The sequence below is a fragment of the Empidonax traillii genome, unplaced genomic scaffold (assembly GCF_003031625.1).
Source record: "Empidonax traillii isolate 1590-97213 ecotype Southwest subspecies unplaced genomic scaffold, ASM303162v1 scaffold931:size327931, whole genome shotgun sequence".
Lineage (NCBI taxonomy): Eukaryota > Metazoa > Chordata > Aves > Passeriformes > Tyrannidae > Empidonax > Empidonax traillii.
Genome location: NW_020956124.1, coordinates 59,573 through 82,455, shown reverse-complemented (window position 1 = coordinate 82,455; position 22,883 = coordinate 59,573). Strand labels below are relative to the sequence as shown.

The 22,883-nt window shown below is 43.1% G+C and overlaps 1 protein-coding gene across 2 annotated transcripts in view; it reads left to right on the top strand.

The window, feature by feature from the left end:
- Positions 1 to 8,484: 8,484 nt before the first annotated feature.
- The window catches only part of FAM107B (family with sequence similarity 107 member B), a 57,519-nt gene continuing 43,120 nt past the window's right edge, over positions 8,485 to 22,883 (top strand). The window contains exons 1-2 of one of the 2 annotated variants that reach the window (XM_027903089.1): positions 8,522 to 8,637; positions 10,436 to 10,556. The gene's annotated coding sequence lies outside the window, so the exon portion shown is untranslated. Of the gene's footprint in view, positions 8,638 to 10,435; positions 10,557 to 22,883 lie in introns of both variants that reach the window. The other variant, XM_027903091.1, reaches the window with a different exon arrangement.

Genomic DNA, 22,883 nt, shown 5'->3' with positions numbered 1-22,883 from the left:
TTCCTTGGGAATTTACTTTTGTTCACGGCCAGAGATGGGTCTAGACAGAATTGTAATTTCAATACTGCAGCCAGTCTTACAGTCTTTTGATGTCTTTATACTTATGACAGATCAGGAGGAAGTGCAAGAAAAGAGGTTCCCATGGGGATATTATGAGTCCTGAGTCCCGTCCGCAGGACAGGCTCCCTGGGCTGGCAATGTAGGTTGAGGCTGAGGAAGGATGATCTGTGTCTAGTCCCACCATGCCCTCAGATGAGTGCGCCTCTTTCTGCCATCTGACATCCCAACCTATCCTGCCTTCCTTGGCACAAATTAATGATCTAACAAACAGCTCACATCGATGACAGCAGCATCGAGATACGCTGTTGATTTCCCACCAGAGATGTCAAAATTCACTCTGTATTTGGAGCCCGGTGAACAACAAACTTCCCTTAGGCAGAGAGAAATGCTGTGGAAAAAAGCAAATTCTGGGGCTTTAATGCACAATTAGAATAAGTCATTAACAGTACATTGAGTCAAACTGCCATATAACCTTGGCATGGGTTCACAGATTCCACCAATTTCGTTGTTAGATGCACATTTGTCCCAAATGAAAAAAAATCCTTCTGCTTCCTTCTAGTTATCCAGGTGAAAATACAAAGCTGTAAATAAAAATCACGTTATCTACGAGCGCTCAAACACAGTTTTTAGATTTGTATAAAGGCAACACGCAACATAATGCTTTCTGTAGCAAAAGGATGCTCATGAAAGGCAAGGTTCCAGAAGGGCCAGAGCTCAGGCAGGGCCTGCAAAGCTGGACATTGGTGCTGAGATGTGTGTGGAAGACCACAGAAAGCGACGGTAGTTGTCCCAGTTACTGGAACTTGGAGCAGGTACTGATCCAACGGGAGCACTGACAGGCTCCTTTATTCACCCTTTATTCAGCATGGATGCTTCTGCAAATGAGATATTTTTGTTGACGGATCTGTAAGATGGACTGACTCATCTCCATCAGCACTGATGTGTTGAACACATCCAGCAATCCAGGACATCATTTATCTGCCTAATGTGCAAAAATGTTAAGATAAGCTAGTTCTTTTTCCATTTGCTCACTCACATTCATTGATTTCCTAAATTAAATGTCTTTCCCGTATCTTGGCGATGAAGCATCTCCCAAGACTTTCTGTGGCAGACTGGGAACTCGAAAGTGAGTGATTTATCCAATACCTTTTTTAAGGTTGTCACCTGAGTTGTCATACCTGTGGTTCTTGCAGACAGAAACACTTACAAGAAGTTTTACCTACAGGTAGAACTTTCACACTGATTTTTAAAACTAACTGTGGTGAAATAACAGTCAACATTAGCAGGAGTGGTGACATGTTATTCCTTTGGAAACCACATGAAAATCAGAAGGAGACTGGCCTGAAAATGCTTAGCTTAACTTTTGAGTATTCATGTTTACCCTACTTAGGAATAGTTTATCTCATTTCACATTCACTGGGGAAGCCACTTCTTGAATTGTATTCTCCAATAATTGAAGAGAATGCAGGATTAGATCAGGATTTATAATGAGGGGAGAGCAGCCCTGAGGCAGATGCTCTTAAGAAGAACTATAATTTACTGGCAGCCTTATCTAAGATATGGTCAGTCAATAAGAAAGCCTCAGAGGACTTCAGGGTAGCCACAGTGTCAATCAACCTGCTGATTTCTTTGTAAGGAATGCCAGCTGGTTACTAAACCACAGGGGGTAGACAATAAAAATGAAGAGTTAAGGACAGAATAATGATTTGTTTCAAGTGGGAAACCAGGAAAAAAGTTTGAAACCTATTTCTGTTAATTGCTTGTGTTGCTGTCATTACTCTTTGTTATTATTTGTAGTAGAACTGGTGACTAGAGACTCAGCTGAGACTGTAAACTGATTAGGCTGAAATGGACCTACTGTGCTCACACTGTGCCTTCACTACCCACTCTGAAGGCTCTGGTACAGTGTTCCCCATATATTCTTTCTTGATCATACACAATACACTGTCACTGGGCTTTGCAGCCACAGCTGAAGTGCAGTCTATGGCCCTGCTTTCCCCTGGGATTCTAACACATTTACTTGGTCTCTTCAGTTTCTTCCCACACTTCTCCCCCATGTGTCTGGAGGACCAAGACAAGCACTCCCATGATGAATGACTCATTGAGAAAGAATCAGAGTGACTTTGAACTTATTTTAGAACAACTTCCCGAGGAAGAATGACCCCAGAAGTCCCATTAGCATGCAGGGCCAGAGATAATCCAGGCAGAACTTCATGGTGTAACTGCCTAAAATGGGCCTGAGTCAACCAGAGATGCCACATGCGCATCACAGGCCTGAACCAGTTCTGTGGTGGAGACAGAATCCAGTGTGCAACCTGCCCGTTACTGGGATGGTGAGAACCTGGAGCTCTGACTCCTGATCCCAGAACTGCTACTATCCCAGTGTGCTGGCTTGGATGGCTCTGTCAACCCTAACACTCTAGATTATCTGTCATCTTGGGGCTTTTTATGTTTTTCTAGGAAATTATGGAAAACTAGAGCAGCTTGGCTAAAATTAAGGATTTCTAGGTGCACATCACAACTGTTGTGGTGCGATAAGCTGGTCTAACCTGCCCATGCAAAGGGATTTGGACACACTCAAAACTACTTGGGCATGTACCCAACAAGTCTACAGAGCTTGCACAGAAGGTCTGAGATGCTGAGCTTGCTCAAGGCTCTCTGTTAGGCACAGCCTAACCCATATTCATAGATTTCTGCATAAGAAAACCCACACAGAAATATAGGAAGCTCGACAGCTAGAGATTAAATTTTCTCCTTTTAGATATCAAAGGGCAGCAGGTGTTTGTTGTTTTCCTCCCCTCCCCTCCCCTCCCCTCCCCTCCCCTGCCCTCCCCTCCCCTCTCTTTCACTTTATTTTTGGGTGTGATGATCTCTAACTCTCCCATTAACTCCAACTAGGGTAGGCAGTTTTCAAAAAATGAAAATCTGTAGCTTTTCATCTTTAAATTAAACATGTTTATATATTCTGGTGATGGACATGCTGCAAACAGCATGGTTGTTGATATCTCACAGTACGAGCTAGTAGGAAGAAAATTAACTTTATCCCAGCCCAAACCAGAACAAGTTGTTAGAATTAACAGCACTTTGAGATCCTGAGATGGAAGATGCTGTGGATTCTTGATCCAAATACATGCTCCTCTGCAAACACATATGTGGCCCATGGAAAGTCCATGGAGTGCAATCATTCCTACACAAAGGACAGAAATAAAACCACTTGTTCCTTGCAATTTGCATTCACTTTATGGTTCAGAGCACAGAGAAATCTGTCCATCTTTCCTTTCATGGGGGAAAGCACACTTAATTATCTGCTGTAGTGGGAAATTATATGAGATTGTCTGCTCCAGTTGCTGTATGGCCAGCCCGAGTGCAGCCTGTCATCTTTGGTAAATAAACCAGGTTGGAAATGGAAAAATTTGCCCAGCCTGCACAACAGTCCGTACGTGTCCTGGCTGGAAGTAGGGACAGAGCTCCTCAGAGGCTTTGCCTCACATTTTTTTTGTATCTCCAGCTACTACAGCTGTATTTTCACAGACTTTTCTCTGTCATCCATGGGAAGACAGCTGGGCATGTCTTTATAGGCCCACTCCAAGCAAAATTCCTTATGATCTCCAAGGGAGTAGGAGCCCTCCTCAGGCTTTGTTGCTTCATCTAATCTAGGAGGCAGGCTGAAATGAGGGCTCCATCTAAACTCACTTGAGGGCTGTGGCAATTTTAGCAATGGCTTTAATTAGCTATGGATGAGACTTTCTGTGTCAGACCTCACCCTAGAGAAGTCACATGGGGAGGAATTCTGGTATTATTAATTGCAGCTCCTCAAGGCTTTGACCCTACAGCAGATGCCAGCGACATGCTGTTGAGTCTGTTAAAATGTTCTTCATTACAACTCTGAGCCCACCTGTAGCTGTATGTTTGGGGATCTGATTTCCTCAGAAAAGTGCCATGGAGTTCTAGGCACTGTGTACTTGTAATGTATGGGATGTGCACCTTGTCCACGGATCCTGTGTCCTTCAGGACCAAACTGACCCATAAGCTCAGAGATTTTGGTGCCTCCTTACCTGTGCCAGGGCCAGGGGTACAGGTTTTTTATTAGTATGATGTAAAATTACTGTAATGACATGAGAAGACAAACACAACCTACAGCACATAAGAACTGAAAGATTAGGACAGAAGGTGGCCAGAAAACCACAATCCAAGCATGTATATGATTTTCTGAGCTATTCTTGTGAGACCTCCAGATTCCAGAGGTCAACACACAATTTTGTCTGAAGATGAACCTTGCTTAGTGTCTTCCATCCGCAAATTTCAAACTGTGCCAGCAAGGAAGTTACGGTTATTTTCTCTGTTCTATCTGAGCAAGAGAACAGAACCTGAGGCAAAATGACTTATTTCAAGTTGCTGAGTGAGCCAGTGGTGGAGGCAATATGAGAAGCTGGGTCTTAAGAGTCCTAGCAGAGGAAGCACAGAATAGCTCTTAAGAGGCCAGACTACAGGCAGGGATAAAATCAGTCTCCGAAAGAGCGATCAAATGAAACTCTGCTGTTGGAAGGTAAATTAAATCTCCTTTTTTTCCCTGAAGCCTGGGGAATGAGCATGTTTTGGATCCAACTGCGCGACATTAATCACAATATGGAATATTTGAGCCAAAGGTCAGCCACAGGGGGCCAACTATTAACATATGGGATTTATCTGTCTCCTTCTTCCATAAAGATGCAGCATGCTGGATAATTAAACTTCTGAGTGCCAGCGTGGAGTGTAGTCTGTTTTTTTCCACTGCTCTTCGTGATTCTATCCAGAACCATTTCCTTTCACTGTATGCTCAGAAGGGAGGAAACAAAGGTGGCATCCTGATCTTCATTATTAATACACAGGAAAACTTGGAGGAAATCCCTTTTATGCCCCTGGCTTTGTGTAAAGAAAACTCTGCAAGCTCTGAAGTCACATTGTTCAGCTTCTATATGTATTCATATATCTATGTGCATAGCAGATGTTCCTTCGGATACTTAACTGATGTTTCTGCAGAATTATGGTATGGAAAAAACCTACATAACAACTTGCATTTCAGTTGATTTACTTCTATTAAATTAAAAATCTAGAAAAATTAACGTTTAAAGTGGCTACAGGGGAATAAAGAAAAACCACATTCTCCTATAATTCATGTGAGTGCTTCACCATTATTACCTGGAATAAAAATCCTGGTGTACAGGCAGCCCTCAGCTCTTGTTTACAAATGGGAGCAGGCAACCAGGAGGCATTTTTCCACTTTGGGTAAAGGAATTACAAAAAACTAAAGAAATTCTGAGGAAGGCATCCAGCTGAAGCTGTTCAGGTGCTGCCTTGTTTAATGAGCAGAAGCACTTCCAGAAGAAATGAATCCAGTTCTAATACAGACACCTGAGGAAGGAGGCAGGGACCTCCCTCTGGAGGTACCTACCTCTCCTCCTAGCTCACATGACCTGCTTAGACGAGATGTCTGCTTTCAGACAGCTAAAATTAAGCAAGGGGAATCCCACAGCAGCTGACTCCACTTTGTTTCTGCCACAGTAAAGTTGTTATTACTATTATTTAAGGTTATAATGTGGTAACACTCAAAGGCCAGGTATGGTGCAAGCATGGAGTAAAATGCAATTCCCTGCCTCACAAAGAGGACAACTCAAATAATTAAAGGAAGATTTTGCTTTTATTTCTGCAGTTTGGCTAAAAAGAAATGCAAACAGCAACAGGCAATTAAAGTATGTAATACTTGATTCATGAGATACCAAAATGCCAAACTACATACCACATATGTCCCATGACACTTACACAATAGAATGACTGTGCACTTTTGGCTACAATGTTAATAAAAAGGGGATTTACCATGTTAAGTATTTCCAGTGCATCACTCTCTGTCAGAGTGGTTCCAAAATGAGGCCAGTTTATTACTTTTTTTTTTTTTTTTTTTTTTTTTTTTTTTTTTTTTTTTTTTTTTTTTTTTTTTTTTTTTTTTTTTTTTTTTTTTTTTTTTTTTATTCCAATACACTGCTTTTCATTTAAAATAACTGGTAATATCTTATATTTATATATTGCTTTTCATCTAGAAGGATCCCTGAGGCCTTCTCGAGTACTTTCTGGAGTTTCAAAGTGTTGGGGGAGAGAAGGCTTGCCATGAGTAAAATGCAGTTGTGGCCAAGTCTCTTCATCACATGAGCCACACACTGTAATTTTCATGTGGTCAAAAGGCAAGAGACACATATGATGTGCCTTAAAGGAGGAATAAGAAAGCCAGAAACTGGAGTGGCTCACAGATGGGAGACAATACTGACTCTTCATATGACCCTGTTCCTCACTCACGGGCTGGAGCTGAGCTGGACTGACTCAGGGGTTTGGGCTACAAGGCAGCTCTTGTACCAAAACCAGGCAATGTGATGACTCAAGATATCCCTTCAATTGCTTGTGAGATGTTTGACTCAGAGCTATCACTTGACCACTGTCTTGTGTGAGGCACTGAGTGATGAATTAAGAAACCAGGATAGCATGCTCATATGAGCCATCAATGGTCCTCAGGTGTGCTCTTGGTTATTCCTTCAACTTTCTGCCCCTCCTAAATCTTTTCCTTTCTCAGTTATGTCCAGCAATACTTTTCAAGTCCGGATACAGCCATGGTAGCTTAGGGGTTGCACAGCATTACAGTCATTTCATGGAGGATAAAATAATAGTCTGTGTGGGGAGGGACTTTGCTAAATCTGCACCTGCCAGTGATGCCACACACCACACACCACACACCTGAACTGAATGCAAGTCTGGAACAAAGTAGTTACAACCATGTAAAACACTTGTGCTCTTTTGAAAAAAACATGGCGAGATATCCAGAATTTTTTTCTAATTTTGCTTAAGCAAAGTGTTGCATTTCATTTAAAGGTGTGGATGTGCAGGATCTGCAGGGAGTATCATACGTATCACAGCAAAACAACTGTCCGAGCAGAGGAAGGGCTGGGAAACACTGACGCAAAGTGTCAAGTTTCAGAGCAGGGACAACTGCCTGTGCAATGCCTAAGTAAGAGAGATAAAAACTTGATTAGGGCTACAGAGTGTCTTTAGAATAGGCATGGTTAATGCTTGCATACAGAAATGATATGGAGAGGTCTGTAAGGTCAAGAATGCAAAAGATAGGGAAATCCAGCATTCCGCTGGCTTTGCAGTTCATTTTATTTCATTGCTGTTTACAATTGCCTGGTCATACACCATTTCCCCCTCCCATACTTCAGACTGAGGGCTGTTCACAGAAGAGGGAACTAATCAATATTTATACTGCTGCATTCATCTAGTCACATCATTTACCCCATTTATTAAAAAAAAAAAATCAATTTTTATGAGGTTTCTCTCCATACAGTATCCATGAGCACCACATACAGAGTAACTATATCTGACAACACTCCTGCAAAGGAAAAGGCACTGAGGAATGAAGGTGCCCATTGTCAGGGCTGATACTGTGAACACGAACAACACATTTTGGGGGCAGTGGGTTATCGAGGATGAATTCGGTGGAAACAGCACCATCTACTGAGCACCCAACAACCTTCTTACTGGGACTTTTGGGGTTGGGGGGTTTTGGAGAGGAAGGGCCTGCCTGTGCAGCCCCAGTGATGCTGAATGTTCAGCTCCTCAAGTTATTGAGCTCTTGAGATCAGGCTGAAGCTTTCCATCCCTGAGATGACTCCAGTTGCTATGCAATGATTCAAGTCATCTGCTTTGAAGAAACACAAAATAATCCTAGTGATAAATACACAAAAGAAATCTATTTAATCCCAGCATGTACCCCAGTGTATAAACACACATTTCATCCCCAAAAGTCTGTCTTTGTTTGGGTTCACTCCCAAAGTCTGCGCATGCTATGCTGTGCCCCAGGCTCTCTCTCATGTCCCCATTATGTAGTAACTCATTAGAAGGCTAGATTTTGGGTACACTGAGGCACGTTTGGGCTGGCTGGTCGTGACCTCTTGGTCTCTTAGTTGCATGGGGACCTTGATTCCTACAGAATGACCGGTGGGAATATCCACGCGGACACGGGAAAAGGGAAAGAACCACTCGGGGAAAGTTAAAGGCAGGCACAGCCGGGAGGTGATTTTCTTCCATGAGGAGGGAGGGGTGTCTCCTGCAGGTGAGCGGGGCCGCGGCCTCAGCAGGACTTTGTGGACCGCCCGTGGCTCCCGTCTCTCACGGTGCCCCACGCGTGCTGTCCCTCCCGGGGAGAAGCGCCTCACGGGCTCACCGCTGCCCCGCACACATCGTTTCCCCCCCCCGTTTCCCTCGGGGTTTCCCCCCAGCCATCCCCGCCGCCTCGGATTTCTCCACGCCTGACAACAAAGGAGGCGGCGGGGCGGCCGCGGCGGTGACTCAGCGCCGGGCCCGCCCCCGGCCCGCCCCGCCGCTCCCCTCAGGCGCGGCCGGGCCGGCTCCGCGCGTGTGGCGGGGCCGGGCGGACACTCCGGCGGGCACCGAGCGGGACGGCTGCCGTTCCTCTCCTTCCTTCCCAGCCTCCCTCCTCGGCTCCCCCTGCCCTCGACCCCCGCGCTGCCGGGCGGGCAGAGCCGCCCCGCCGAGGTAGGTTCTGTGTCTGCTCCGCACACAAAGGCGCTGGCGCGGAGCAGCGGGACAGCCCAGCCCGGGGGGGATGAGGGACGGCGGGGAGGGGAGCGGGGGGGTCCCGGGGACCCCCCACCCCGGGCCGTGGGGGCTCCGCGGCAGAGCCACGTCTCTTCGCCTTCAGTCGCGAGGGGAAACACGAGGAGTTCATCGCGGCTCTGCATAAAAAGAAGGGGGAACAACCAGGAGGGTGTGCGGAGCACCGGGGGTGCTGCCGGTCCCGCCGCCCCCCGCGGGTGTCCCAGGTTCTCCGGGGCCCTGGAGCCCGTGGGTGTTTCAGCTTCTCCGTGGGGCAGGTTTGATTCTCTGGTGACTCTTGCAGCGGTGGGAGCACCCCCACAGCCCGGCCGGCTCCATAGGTGCGGGCTGGTGGGGCCGGGGGAGCGTGGTGGTGGATGGAAAGAAAAGGTAAGGCGGATAAGAATTATACATGTTTTATTTCCTCTGAGTGCTGCCCTGTGAAATGGGTATTAGGAGCAGCTGAACTTCTGGTGTGGGCACTGGATTGTTTCCTTACAGATCTTTAAAACAAGTAGAAGCTTGGAGCGGGGCAAGCCCCGAGGAGCTGCTGTCTCCTGTGCTCCCACCGCTCCAACCTGGATCTGTCAAAGTTTCCCTCAAGGACCAGGAGAATCCAAATATCCAGGTTTTCCTGTGCACTGGGGTGAAAGGCTGCACAGCTGGCCAGGATAACTGTATGGATAAACGTGTTTTGGGGGTGCACGAGGGGAGAGGGTGCAGCACAGGAGCTCTGTGAGACTGAACTACTTGTTTGCTTCGGCCATTGGATTTTTTTTTCATAGCTTAATGAGTTCTGGCATAAATCAATACTGTGCGAGTACGGTGTACAGCCGTGGCTGGCATTGGAACAGAGTCTGTAAGTCCAGGGCATGCTTGTGGCAAACTCAAGAGAGAGGCAGCAACATGTGAACTTTTGGGGTTTCGCTGAGAATTCGCATAGTCGCACAAAAATGCAACAAAAGGAGGAAAAGATGCTTCTGTGTGAGCCTAGTGTGGTCACTGTGTATAGTTTGTGGTGGGAGTATTGTTGAATAACTGGCAGCAGAGCTGCTCTGCATTGTGGTACTCCTATGTGTGTGCTAAGTCCCGTAGCACCAGTCAGGATATTCAACTTCCACAGACTTAGCAAGAGAAGTAGGAGCATGGAAGAAGGTTGCTGAAAATGAGAATGATTGCTTGTGGATCTGGTAGGCAATTTGAGAGGCATTTAAACTGTCTTTAGATTCCCTGTGATACGAGCCGGACACTGAGAATCTGTTGCTTTACTGATAGCTGTTTTCCTAGCAATACATGGACAGACAGTGTGTGCGACAAATGTGATGGCTGCTTGCTTGTTGTCAGCAATATTTGCTCAGGGACAATAAACAATTGTTTGCTGAGCTTTATTATAAAGAATCACAAATGCCCCATATCTCCTGAAACAAAGCCTTTTTTGTCTTAATGCAACTGTGGGCCAATTTCATGCTTGATGTAGTTCCACTGATGTTGGTGGAATTTTGCCAGGGATGATTTTGGCAGGTGAAGTGTCACTTCTGTGTCCATAATGCTCAAGAGTAATGTTGCTATATTGTCTTCAGCACTTGAGTATTGTTAATTAAAATGGTATGCTGATGCTTCCCAAAAGTTAGAGGCGGGAGAGTCATCTCACCAGGTCCTCACAATAATTTCCCTCTTGCTTTCTCCTTTCTGCTTCAGATCTCATATCCCTTAATTTACTCTCTTCCTTCTTTTTCAGTCTTAGCATCTTTTTTCTCTCTTCAAAATTAAGAAGCTTCTCTGAACTCCAGTTCACCGTCTAGCATTCAGAGGTTTTGGGGCAGCCTGTGTTGAACCCTCCACCACCCCTGCACGACTGGGTAAGTGAGGAGCTGTGTGGCAGCTGCAGTTGGGAGATCCCTCTCGCACATGCTCTCCTTTACAGGCTGATTTGTGTGGTGGCTCTGGTTGGTGCATTTGCTGAAGTGGCAGATTGTTTGTCAGAGTCACGCAGTGGAACAGCCTGGCTTGAGAGAGACTAATAGACCGGGCTGGGGGTGGGGGAGTCACTCGGTTTTTACATAAAGCTGATACTCAGGACGCTGAGGAACAACTGGTTTGGAGAACACTCCTTCATGACATCAGTAAGGACAGGGTAACCACCTAAAAATTGGAGAAAAAGGAAAAATGGAAGAAAATACTCATGTTTACTAGCTGTGGGAAGAAGAGTGGAACTATTTAACCAGTAGTTGGCTCTAACAGAACCTTGGCTCCATCGAAGTTTAAAAAAAAAAAATTTCATTGAATAAAACTATGTTATCATTGTGCGTGGTTAACAGTATTAAATACATGTGGCCAACTCTTAGTCTGTTCTGGGTCTGTGGTAGTTGTTAACAGACCAAATTTCAATGCTCAGCCTGTGCTGAGCAGTTTTGTATCTGACGTCTCTGCGCTGAACAACTTTGTATCTATTTGCATCTCATAAGGACACAAAAAGAGCATGTCAGACACAACTCGAGGCTGATGCTGTTCTGACACAGAATCAAAGAGCAAAATTCATACACTGTCTCGCTGTGGAGGGGAAGAAAATGTGCTTAGTGCTTCTTCAATCTGGTGATTAGTGTAAAGTTTGTTCTGGTTTGGCCAGACCTGGCGTGTTTTTGAGTATCAGTGGAAGTATGGTTTGCAGCTTAACGTGATGTTGCCAAGAGCCTGCAGCTCTTCTGTGTTTACTTGAAAAGCTTGTAAGTTGGGGTTTTGATGTTTTGTTTTGACATAACACAGTGGAAGGGTTCAGCTGTGGAAAGGGAATTGGTCACATGCTAACCTGAACATAAAGCTGCAAATTTGATAGGAAAAACATATCTTTAGAAGAAATGTAAATTATGTGGCTACAACTACATTTCTCGGTGATACTTCCCCTTCCAACATCTTGCATGCTCTTGCCAAGCTTATGTCTGAGTGGGCTTCATTTATATTAATCTTCTAAAACCATGCTGAAGTGGAAAGATGCCCTGTCTTCCTGCTGTGGGGAAGATGCCTTCCCTTTGCAGGTGGGGAATAAAAGCAGAAGCAAGTATATGGGTCATCTGTGACCCCACAGGAACTGGAAAGTGGTGCAAGAACTTGAACTCATGTCTCCTGAGCCACTTGCTGGTGTTGAAATGAAAGTTCTTCCCCCCTGCAAGAAGGCGTAGGAGAAGAGGAGAGGCACGGTATGAAAATCAGTTGGGTTACCTGACTGTAATGCAACCAGTGGTTGACTGCTCTTGCACCACCTCCGTGCATGTAGGTCTTTGTTAGACTGTGAAAAACAGAAGGGTTGTGTAATGATAAATGCTTAAACAAAGACATTTGACATAAACAGGAGAGAGAGAGAAAAAAAAAAAGGGACATTTTTCCTCTCCTTTCTACACCTGCCTTCAAATAGAGGGTGCTGTTTTTACAGATGGGTCTCTGGCTGGATCTTTGGGGAGGTCTGTACAGCCTGTCCTGTTGTACAGTCGTGTGGAGTTGAGGCATGTGCCAGCAGAAGGGCAGAGAAGGCTCTGCAGAGCCAAGAGGGTCACGGCAAGACCAGGACTGCCTTTCTGTGACCACACCAGCTGGGTGAGGTGATGAGAGTGCAGGTCCCCACCCTGAGAGACTTGGCTTGTGCTTCTTCTTGAAAGTGGTTTCTAAAGGGGTGGCTGCTGTTCCTTGTGCTACGCACAGGCACTCACGTAGCTGCTGTTCTCACGTGGCTGCTCTTCTGCTTCAGGGTGTTGGTGTGAAGGGCTGTGGGTGTTGCGTGTCAGTGGGGAGCTGCGTGTGGCAATTCTGCTGTGGGAGAAAGCTTTCAGGGGTTATATGAGCAGGGGCATTGGTGTCTGCAAGAAAAGGAAGGATGTGGTCTTTCTATACAATTTGAAGCACTGGAGGGTACCTGCTACCTCCCTGTTTTGTCACTCTGAGGGAAGTTTGAAGTAAGGCTTTTCCTTACAGCGCTGCGCTTGGTGCTTGGCGATTATCATTGCGAAATCTGTCGTAGTTGTAACTTTGGTTTCAAAACATGTTTTGAGCTGACAGACTAGTGTTCTTGTGTTTAGGCCAGTGCTGTAAGTTTTGTGTACTGAAGGGTAGGAAATTCACAGGTAGGAGAGCAGTGTTTCCAAGTTGTGTCTACAAAAGAATAAGCCAGAAAGACTTTGGAGCAGTTGCGTGAAGTGCTTTGAATGCCGGTCAGTGTCATGTATTAAAATAACTCTTGAAATCAATAGTTACTCTAATGGTTAAGCCTGGGTCTACAGCTGAAAGGGCAGGTTTTGTGGTAGATCTAGTCTGGCATGGAGTTTACTGAGCAGGTCATCAGCTTGCTTGGATGGGATGAGGATCCTAGTTGCATGATGTCATCAGGGAGCACAAATGCAATAACCTTTGCCTTGTTAAGCTTTATTTATCCTAGAAGCAAAACTCGTGTATTTGCTTACATTTTAAAAAGTTCTCTGGCAACATGAAGGCAGAAGGTTGCCTTTGGGGCACATACATACTCCTCATCAAAAAGAGGAATAGCACAGTCATTTAGGAACAGTGGAACAAATCCCTTTCTTTTAGACAAGCTCAATTTATTTATTTTTAGATTTACACGGCAATTTCAGGCAGCACATGTGCCTTCGGGATGAACTGTAAAACCTCTGCTCTGCCCTTTAGCCAATCTCAACCTTCTACATTTAATGCCCCTCAGCGTGAGCTGCATTAGAGTCCTGTAGAGAGCTTGTGATGACAAAGCATGAAAAGTGCTGCTGCTATCAGGGGTGCTTTAATGCACTGGAGAGCAATGTTGCTGCTTTTTGTGATGGGATGAGTCTTATTTTTTTACTTTGTACCTGGGAATTGCTTACCTTTCTTGTAAGCTGTAGAGCTGAAACTCACAAATGTTTCTGAAGGAGAAACTGTGCTCTTATTTGTTTGACTTTGGTTGAATCTCTGCTTTGCATATGGTATATTTTATGGAGGGGAAACTATTTGTTGCTTTGTAGAGGGAAACCCACATTAAGCTGTTTCTGCTTACTTGAATATTAAGAGTTCTTCTGTCCATCTCGAAGGACATTCAGTTCACCAGTGCCCACTAGTGCCAACTCACTCACCAGGCCCTGTGGCATCTGCTCTGAAGGGGAGGCAAACGCTGCCAGTCAAAGGTATTTCAGTAGCAGTGGCACTCAGTGGGTTGGCGAGAGGAGGATGATGATGATGGGAAATAATAGAACAATTCTTTTCATTCCTTGCCTGCGCAGTGAGTGGGTATTTGTCAGGCCTTATGTACATACACAGGCTTTTGTTCTGATGCTAATAATAAATAGAGTTCACAGCTCTGAGTAGTCAGGACGATGTGACGAGAAGTGGGTCAAGGCCATTCGTGTGTGCATAACTGCGCTCCTAATCTAGGCCAGTGCCTGTGCTGGATGCTTCTAAACAAGCTGAAAAGATTTCAGGGAAGCTGGAGTTTGTGCTGTCAGCTGGATGAAGTGCACCTCTAGCTGAGTGGAGCACTTTAAGAACGGGATCAGAATGGGTGGTCTGGAGTAGCTTTGCATGTTAGGAGGACCACAGAGGTACAGCGTTACTGTTTAGCGCCTCTGAAGAGCTAGAAGTTTAGTTTGAGTCAAAGGAAATTTTCTTCTTTCTGGCAGGGCAACGTGCTGAGCAGCCTTTCAAATTAGTGCACTGCTCTGCTGTTTCCAATGAAATATGTCTCTGCTACCTCAGTTTCCTCTGAAGTGTCACTGGGGACAAAGGTGACTTGCTGAGTGTTGCACTGCATTGCTGCAATGTCCTTCAGACTTGCTGTGGTGGATGAGCTCCTTGGTGCACTTCAAGGAGGAGTGGGTCCCTGGGCTCACTCCGAGGTGCAGTTAGGGACTTGGCTGCTGGAAGAAGAAGGATAACTTTCATGTAAAGCCACTGGGATGTGTGGTGTCAATTTTTAGGGAGAGTAAGGTGGAGTATGATTGGGTTATGATTTCTTTAATGATACTATGGTTGGGGAGTTTTTTTAATCCTAGAATTTTGAGGTTACTTGTCCATTGAGGATGATCTGTGACATATAATGCAAGCTGTAATACACATGTTTAACTCTCAAAATACCTGGCACAGCACTGCTGCCTGCTGAAAACGGTCTGTCAAAAATCTATACCCAGTTTTGGGTGAGAATGGAGGAAAGGATAGGGAAGGAGTCACGGTAGTATTGGGATTTTCATTGTCTAGGAGGTGGTGCTTTGGTACTTCTGAAAGTAAACAACCTTTTTCTTCCAAGCCTTGAGTATATTTGAGGCTATCCCTCTGTGTAATGTGCAGAAGCAAGCGGGAATGCTGAGGGTTGTACCTGAGGTCTCAGGTGTGTGGGCAGTGGGCTCTGCCAGGCAATGAGGTGACCTTTCAAAGGTGAGCACGGCTTGCCTTCCACTGTCCTGCCATCCCCCTGTGTCCTTTGTCATGGTGAGCAGTGCAGTGATACAGATCAGAAGTGTTCAGGAGCAGGGAGGCTGGTGTATTCTGGAACCAAGCCCTGGCTGTGCAAGGGGTTGTCCTGTGTGTGCTGTTTGTTACCACAGATGGCAACTGTGGGAGCAGGGTGGCTCTCCAAAGGCAGTCTTGGCATGCCTGGTACTCTTCATTGATCTGTTTGTTCTTTCAAGTACAAGAAGGGCTGAACAAATCATAAACTTCTTACGCAAAACATGAGCAAACATATTCTTCTTTTTTTCAGAAAATACTTAAAAGCTGGCTGTAGAATTAAAAATATTGAATGTCTCTGAAGAGCAGAAAGCATTTTTCTCTAGGTGTGAAGCTGCATCCTGTCGAAAAGTCTCAAAAAATATTTTTCTGAAGTTTAGCAACTGGAAAGCCAGCCTCAAAGCTTCTTATGAAGACTGGAGTTTGTGAATGTCTGTGCTGGTCAGTCTCAAGTGGAGGATTTAATTTAAAAGGTTGAAGCACATGTTACAGATGCTGCTGTATGAAAACCCTCTTTTGGGGAAGTTCAAATCTGAGTTCATGGGCTTCTCTTGCTTTCTCTGTAGTTAGTGACATGAAACTGAACAAAAAGAGGGAAAGGTTGGAGGCATCAGCTGGTTGTGGTAGATGCTACATCCTTTTCATAGTCATGCAAAAGTGCTGAACCTTCAAAGTGCAATGACTGATTATATATTTTTTTTAATGTAGTGTGTAAGCAGAATAAAATAAATTTCCTTGCTTGAGAGTGTGAGGACAAGTCAGCACTTGAAGTTTGAAAATAAGTGTGCCAAGCATTGTTTTGCTTTCCAGTTGCCTAAGGGCCCTTCCTGCCTAGCGCTGTCCTAAAGAGACAGTCTCTGCCCCGAGGAATTTGCAGTTTAAATAAGGAAGAGAGCGTGAATGTGTATCACAAAAAAGTGATATTGAAGACACAAAAAGGTGAAGGATATTGGTGTGGGTCAGGGGTTTTTTTGTGACACCTGCTCAGTAGTTTTGAGAGTTGAAATAGAAAATTTTTTCGTGCATCAGAGATCACTTTTGCACTGAATGCAACTGCTTTGCTGGAGAGACAGCTTTTTATTGAAACTTCCAGTGTGTCTTTATATATCTGTTTAAAGGTGCTTCATTGCTCATGTTTATTGCACTGCAGGAAGAAGTTTTGACACTGTAAGCTGTCCCATAGGGATCTATATGATTTCCAGATAGTTAGGGCTACTTTTTCTCTGTAGAAGCACTAAAAAGGCATCTCCTCAACCTCGTTACCTATTTCCAGGTAACTAATAGGATTAGCAGATCCAAGATGACGTGTTCCTGTAGCTGAATGTAATCCATTTGCCACCTTCAGCCAAAAATATTGCAGGGAGAAGCACAGGCCTATATAGTAAATCTTATTTTCAAAGAAAATGAGGGTCAATAAAGTTGGACCAGTGCTTTTTTTTTCTAGAAAATTTCTGCAACTTTATTTGTGAAGTCTTAGCAGGCAACTCTAAAAATTGGGGACCAGTTTGAAGTGCAGAGTCAGTCAGGTCGGGGATACTGAGACAGCTTTTTAAAGAAACAGGATGAAGAGCTTCAAAAGTGAGTCATGTATTTAAAACCTGGGGGACTTCTCGTATGCTTTAGCCATGGGCCATATGGATACCTAAGTAGCTAAATTTTCTGCTCAGATTGTAATTCCTGTGTCTGTCTAGTCTCTTCCTAATCCGCTGCCATGATTTCCTATGGCTGAGTAGTTCTTCCTTCCCTCAAAGATGTCACGGAGTTGGTAGCACGGGATGACTGCAGGCAGCATCTGCCAGGGAGAGGCTCTTACTTCTGTGGTGCTGAGGCTGCAGTCGGCTCAGTGTGTGATGGACACAGATTTGCCCCAGAAGGATGCCCAGGTTTATAATGTTATGCTAATTAAGGTCTGGGTGTCTGCTGTCCATAATTTTTAATTGCTGAAGCGTCCTTATATCAGTTTTCAGCAAAGTTGTTCTTTGAAGTATTTTTTCCCCTATCCTTTGCCTCAGAATTATGCAAGAGAAGGAAACTCTAATTGCTGAAGGACAGTACTGTCACCTGTTTTACTCTCCTGTGGATTTTTATTTTTGTATTGATGGAAGGCTTTGTTTTAATGTTTAATTCTTTTGACTGCCAACATCTGGTACCATACAGAGGGAGGGCTGCACATGTAGTGCCTGTTCTGTGCACCGAAAGGCTAAAGTTTAGAATGAACTTTAAAGTAGAGGGGGGTGTGTTTTCAAAGAGTTTATTCCTTTCAACATTGAAATTGAATTAATGAAGAGTCCCATCAAATTTGGCATAGCATGTGTTGATACAATAGTGCTTTGTTAAATAACTGCTTTAAGGGATCGTTCCAAACCCTTCCTTCCATTCTAGTATTGGGTCTTAATCTCTTTATTGCAAGTAACATCAGCACTCACAGAGTTAAGAATTAAAGTTTAAGCTGATGCTGAGTTCTTTTATTCCTATTTTATCTCTAATGATGAAGAACCCTCAGCTGATTTCCCGTTCAGGTTTGATGCTTCACAAGGCTTGAGATTCATCTTTATTTTGTCTCCAAAATCTCACTTGGGTTTAGGGTATTTCCTCTTCCTAATAGGAAGCTGATTAATTGGTTGCTAAAACAGCCACAGATGTAGTGAATTTACTCTCTAAGTGCGCATGTTCAGAGCGCGAGGAAGTCAGGCAAGGGTTGGATTTAGAAAGCACCAGATTACACGTACTGGTCAGCAAAACATTGAACATCACAGATAACTTATCAATGTAAAAGCTGAGACATGAGGAGCTCATATTCCTCTGGGTATTTTCTGCCAGGAAGGGTGCTGGAAAAAAATTCTGCACGCTAGAAAATCTTAAGATTAAATGTCTTTGTAATCAATGTACTGTTTTTTGTTTGTTTGTTAGGATGCCATGAGCTCAGCTCAGAGTATCGTGGCTCGCTGAATGGGAGGCTTTAGAAGTGTACTGTAGGAAATGGTCTCCCTGAGGAAGGAAAGGATATGAGAGTTCAGAAAGTCGTTGACAAAAATTGCAATAATTCTGATTATTGTAGTTAAAGTAGGTAATTTTTGCCTAGCATTTTGGAGTGGTGTATTTGAAAAACTCTGTCAGGGTAAACAAATCATTCCAATATCTGTTTAAAGTACATAAATATTTATTATTGTCCTTCTTTTACAGATTGAGAAACAAAGGCTGAATTGACTTGCCTACAGCTATAACTAATTAATGCAAGGATAGAATTTGAACTTGGGACTTTGAACCAAGAGAAAAATAAACAGATGAAACACTGCAAATGGAAACATAATGAACAGATAATATAAACTTTATATTTCAAGCATAAACTCACTACCCTAATATAGAAATTATCTTCTTGTAAATGCCTTTAGGCAAGTAGGCAGCCTAAAAAGCTGCTTCTTGCTGAAAACAGGAACTGGTTAGACCAGATCATTACCTTACTTGCCAGTTTTGTCTGTGCTGCATTATCCCCATTAAGCTTGTTGCTTCTGAGAAAATTCCTAAAGACAAATTGGAATTTAAATTAAATTTTCAAATAATTAACTTCATATAAAGAGAACCAGGCAAATTACACTTCATCTTGAAAAGCTGCAGCAAAATCATGTTAGAGATTTCCTTTGCTTATCTCCCACATAGATTATTGGTGTGAGTCACTCAGAGCATTTGTAGGAAATGTGGGAATGGAGCTGACTCAAAGACAAGTGATTGGCATCATTTTATGGAATGTCACCAACTGCAGTTTCATTAAATGTCAGTTCTTCCTCTGTCTTGGTCAAATACTCATTTGCATTGCAATTTTTCACTGAGCATAGCCTAAACATGTTTTTTGGTTTTGATAAGTTCTCTGGATCACAAGGGCTGTCACCTTTACTTTTTTGATGCAAAGGACAGTGGATCTCAAAACATACTTTTCACTTGCTTCTCTAAGTTGCATTCTGTTGGGGTGGTAGCACTCACACATTTACTGCCCCACTTCAGTTTTGTGCATTTTGGGAGAATAGTGCAGTCCTGTAACAAGATTTGGGATTTGCCCCCCCCTCTTTCCCCCACCCCCCCCGGAAATTTGTTTGGAAATAATTTTGGAAAGAATTTAATTAATTGCAGTATCTAGCATTTTCAGTCAATACCTTTGCATCACTGTTGAAAATTGAGAGGTAGGAAGCTTTTACTGCCATTTCTGTGGAACTTTAGGCAACTTCAGACTTCCATAATGATAATTTTTTGTTTCTAAACTTACTAAGTTAAAAAGCAAAGAGAACTTCTCTTAGTATTCTGGGCTTCTAAATGTCTTCTGAACTGGATGTTGTTTGAATTGGGTTCCTTTGCCTTAACTGTCTTGTTTGCTCTGGTGTTTGTGATTCATTTGAATGTGAACTAGCCAGCACTTGAATAATGGAAAACCTAAAGTAAATAAGTGACAGTGCATGCTAGAGAATCAAAAGGCCCTAAAATGAGCCGTGGTGCTCTTTAGAACAATTTAAATATCTTTCTGTAAACAAACTGTTGAATGAAGAGTGGTTGAATGGAAGCTGAAAAGCTTGAATCATTCAAGTTCAGGACACTGGAAGTCTAGACTAGATTTAAGTGTTATTGCTTTGAAGTCCTTAGAAGAGGGGTAGAAGAACGTTTTTAAAAGGGCTTTCTTTACCTTTGCATAGAGTTTGTAATTTAATCTAGGGTTTGGAAGATTAAACTGGGTTTATTCTCATTGCAGCAGAGTTGGACCTTGTTACATTATCCCATATAGGACAATTTGTTAAAGGTTAGTAGTTTGTCTTTTTTCCCCTAAAGTGAAAGATGTCTTAGATTGTAGATGCCAATTCTGTAATTAACAAGCAACAGGAAATTTGTAGAATGACTGAAGGTGGTTTTTTAATGTGACTAAAGTTTCAGATTCTTTCAATATATTGGTGTGGTTTTCCTAATAGAAGAGGTCTTTGTATTTTAAACAGAAGCCAAAACTGTCTTACAGGACACCTATTTTCAGAAGGAATGCAGGCAGATAGGTAGGTACATTAGAGCTGATCGTTTCTTCATCTTCATGTTTGATAAATTTTGACAGAAAGTGGATTAGACTATAATATTAGACTGGAAAGAAAATAAAATGTGAGATAACTTCAACAACAACAAAAAGCAGTGGTATATCTGTTTGTATCCTATGTATTTCTGCTACAGCCTGAAGCTGTAAACTTTCTAGCTGATCTGTATGAGATGAGCTTGCATGAATCTTTCACTCCATCATCACACATTTGGCCTCTTCTGTGTTGCATAACTACATCCCTTTGCCATACAGTTCACATGTGGTCAGTGTGGGGATCCTCCAGGTTTGCCTTCCATAAACCTTGGTTTTGTTTTTCTGACAATTAAATTCAAAAGTTTGTTTGCTTCTTTGTTGCTTTTAACATTCTTCCGAAGGCTGTTACTTGTAAGTGTTGTCTGGCAGCACTGGAATAAAGCCTGTCAGAACCTGGACTCCTGGCTGAAGGTTTTCATTGCTCAGCCACCAGTTACATTTTAGGAGAGCTTCATGAAGGCTTCAGACCCTCTAAAACCCTTAAAACCTTCAAAGCCTTTAAAAATTCATCTGAAACCAGCCAAAAGTTATGAGGAGGCATGCAAGTGCACATTTAAATTACTACACAAGAAATCTAAGAAGGTTATTTAATTTAAATTCTTCTTAAAATCTTGACCTGGCCCTATATATTTGCTTCTCGGTTATGGCACGGTCTCTCTGTAGAGAGACTGTGTTTTCTGCTGTGTTTTTGCAGCTTAACTTTGTACCAAGGGATCTCCCTGTGGTGGCTCTCGCAGTCTGGTTCTGCTAGAGCCACACTGATTTCACTAAGATGTGGGCATCAGAATAGTGTCCTAGAGTTGTCCTGCTTCTTGTGTGAATGCTTTACAGCATGGTCGCTACTTTTTTAGAAAGGCTGTTGTGCAAGCAAACCACACCGATTTCCTTCAGTGTTGTTTAACTGCCAGCTCGTGGGTAGCCGAGATGGGGAACAGTAGATGTGCTTTCGTTCTTGCTGACTTTCTGACCAGTGAATCGTATTAAATTTTGCAAAGCTGAAGGTGGGGAAAAATAACCCCATATATTTCAATCCCCTCATTTAGTTACAAAAATAAAGGATAAGGTTAATTTATCACTCCCTTCTAGAAGCTTTCTGTAACTGAATGAGCTATTCTGGTAATTCAATGACATATGCAACACAAAACTTGAAAATTGGAATGGATCGGAAACTCCTATTATTTCAGATTGTTATGTAGTTGTAAACTGGCTTCAGGCCTTTGAGTTGAAAGATTAAAAATTGATTACAATGTACCGCTAGGTTGTATCACAGAGAGATAAAAGTTGATTTTACATGAAGTGGAAACTTAGACACGCTAGTGTGGAACTCAGTAAGCCCACAGTGAATACATTTTGGCTGCCTTTTTTTTTTTTTTTTTACAGTCACAGATTATATCGTAAAGCAATTTATTTGTATCAGTGGCCTGTCACATCATGTAGGATCAATCTTTGCTTAAATAGGGAATACTTATTAAGGAAAGCTGCTGCAGACCGGGGCTTGCATTCTGGCGTTGTTATCTCTGCGGGCCAATAACCACATGTTTTATCTGGTGTTCTTCCCAGTGCACGAACATGCCTAGTGAGTAACACATGAAAACCAAATATAACAAGGGTTGATACATTTGGCCGACTTGCAGACTATAAGGATCTCATTATTTTTTTCCTACTTCCTGCCTTTGTTTTTATATTTGAAATTTATCTGTTTAATACAGCATTTTTCCTTAGCAGCCTAGGCAAGGTTCTTTCCCATTTAATCTGCAGATTAGTCTTTCTATGGATATGGCTATGTCAAATGTTGAATTTGGTTGTTATTTATTTAATTTCGTAGTAGCTTTTTTTATTTGTCTTTTGCAAGAAGTTACATAGTTATTTTTTCTTTTCATTTTGTTTTGTATGTAAAGGAAGGCTAAGGATCACATTGTACAGGCAGAAAAAGGTACGAGGATGTCAGAAATGTACCACTTACTACTATCAATAAAACTTTAATTAACTAAATGTTCTGTCTGGCCTCTTGCCCATGTAATATATAAAAAAGTCAGAGTGACTCTCCTAAGTCATTACTGCTGGTTATCAAAAATACTTACACTTCAATTTCCATTCCAACGTGAAGGTGAAGAAGAATTGCCTAGCAAGTCTTAATACGCAAAGAAATCTTGATTCTTCAGCTTATACATTTCCCTACATTTATATGTTTGCACTGCTATACTGAAGAGTCGCCTTTATCAAACCAATCCATTTTTAAAATCACCTTTGTACATGCAAAAAGTATGGGTTCCACAGCAGAATTCCTGCTGACATTCTTGTAAGGTCTGCCCAGGGTTTGTAGAATCACAGAAAGGCTTGTGCTGGAAGGGACTTTAAAGATCATTTCATTCCAAACCCTGCCATGGGCAGGGCCACCTTCCACTAGACCAAGTTGCTCAAAGCCCCGTCCAGCCTGGCCTTGAACACTTGAAGGGTTGTCTCGATGTACTGCACTGTGCAGGATGCCACCTGCAGAATTCTCGAGAGAGAAAAACTCGTGTTCAGCAAAGCTTGTGCCTTACCTTCTTCTGTACCATTAACCTGGTTCCTGTTGATGTAAGATCTTCATGCGAAGGGGGTAACTCGGGATTTAAACTGT